This window comes from Giraffa tippelskirchi, chromosome 2 (genome assembly GCF_054371585.1).
Source record: "Giraffa tippelskirchi isolate mGirTip1 chromosome 2, T2T-mGirTip1v1.2.pri, whole genome shotgun sequence".
NCBI classification, from domain to species: domain Eukaryota; kingdom Metazoa; phylum Chordata; class Mammalia; order Artiodactyla; family Giraffidae; genus Giraffa; species Giraffa tippelskirchi.
The window spans coordinates 102,333,218-102,334,645 of record NC_137276.1 but is presented as its reverse complement, the minus strand read 5'-3'; the positions used below and the strand labels follow the sequence as shown (position 1 = coordinate 102,334,645).

The 1,428-nt window shown below is 37.4% G+C and overlaps 1 non-coding gene across 1 annotated transcript; it reads right to left on the bottom strand.

Moving 5' to 3' along the window:
• Nucleotides 1-1,068: 1,068 nt before the first annotated feature.
• Nucleotides 1,069-1,140, bottom strand: TRNAC-GCA (transfer RNA cysteine (anticodon GCA)). Its single transcript has one exon. It is a non-coding gene; the product is annotated as a tRNA-Cys (tRNA).
• Between the last annotated feature and the right edge of the window lie 288 nt (nucleotides 1,141-1,428).

The window sequence follows — 1,428 nt, the reverse complement described above, 5'->3', positions numbered from 1 at the left end:
ATATCTGGACAAAACTCTAATTAAAAAAGGTACATGCACCCCTATGTTCACAGCCAAGAAGGAAAGGGGTTAGGAGAGGGATGGACTGGGAGTTTGGGGTTAACAAATGCAAACTATTATATAGTATGTATGTATATATATATAAATATATATATATATATAGAGAGAGAGAGAGAGAGAATGGATAAACAACAAGATCCTACTTTATACACAGGAAACTATATTCAGTGTCCTCTGATAAGCCATAATGAAAAAGAATATGAATGAGGATATATATACAAATATAACTGAATCATTTTACTGTACATCAGAAATTAACACAACATTGTAAATCAACTATACTTCAACTTAAAAAACACACACAAGGAAAGGCTGATCAACTATTGGAGGTTGATAGAGACTAAGAAGACATTACAACTAAATGCAATGTGGAATCCTGGATTGAGTGCTTGAACAGAAAAAAGACACTGATGGAAAAATTGATGAAGTTTATGGTTTGGTTAATAGTGCTGCATTGATGTTTATTTTATAATTTTGAGAAATGTGCCATGGTTATGTATGCCATCAACATTAGGGGATGTTGAGTAAAGGGTATGAGGATCCCCTTTATACTATCTTTTCAACTCTTCTATAAATCTATAATTACTAAAAGATAAGCAGTTTGTAGGAAGAAAGAAAGGAAGTTCTGGTTAATAAAACTTGAATATATAGGACAGGGAGTAACATATAGGACAATTGTGGACAATATATAGGACATTGTGAGCAATGTATGCAGTGTGTGCTTTAGTCTTTTGGTGTGTGTGTATGAGCTTGTGCGTGTGTAGTTGGGGAGTGTAAGGTGTGGGAGTGTGTATGAATGTGTCTCTGAGTGTGCATGTGTGTCTCTGGTGCAGGCAGGATGAGTTTATATGAACACATAGTTCTACTGTGAAGAAATTGATAAGGCAAGGTGCCTCCATGAACCTGAGAGTTACTGCCTTCTTAAATTTTGAGCCCTAGGCACCTTACTTCCCTCACCCTAGATCCAACCTTTTAACAAAGTTGCCAGGAAGGGCAAAAGAAAGAAATAGGGGGCACCTGGATTTGAACCAGGGACCTCTTGATCTGCAGTCAAATGCTCTTCCACTGAGCTATACCCCCTGGTGATAATGTGACCCCTACAAGTACTTATTCAAATTTTATGAGTTACATCATACTCCTGAATGCCTTTATGGCTGACATTCCTCCTGGATTTAACTTTATTCCTGATTCCCTTCAAGCCACACCACTTCCTGCTTTTCCCAGCATGAAAAGTGCTGTATTGTAAGTCTAATAGCCAGTATTTAAATATGTGTGCTACTGCCCATAAATCTCTGGGCACATTGATGAGTATTCTAAGTATCATGGGCTGTATTGGACATGAAGGGGATCTTAACTGGGTATCCACAA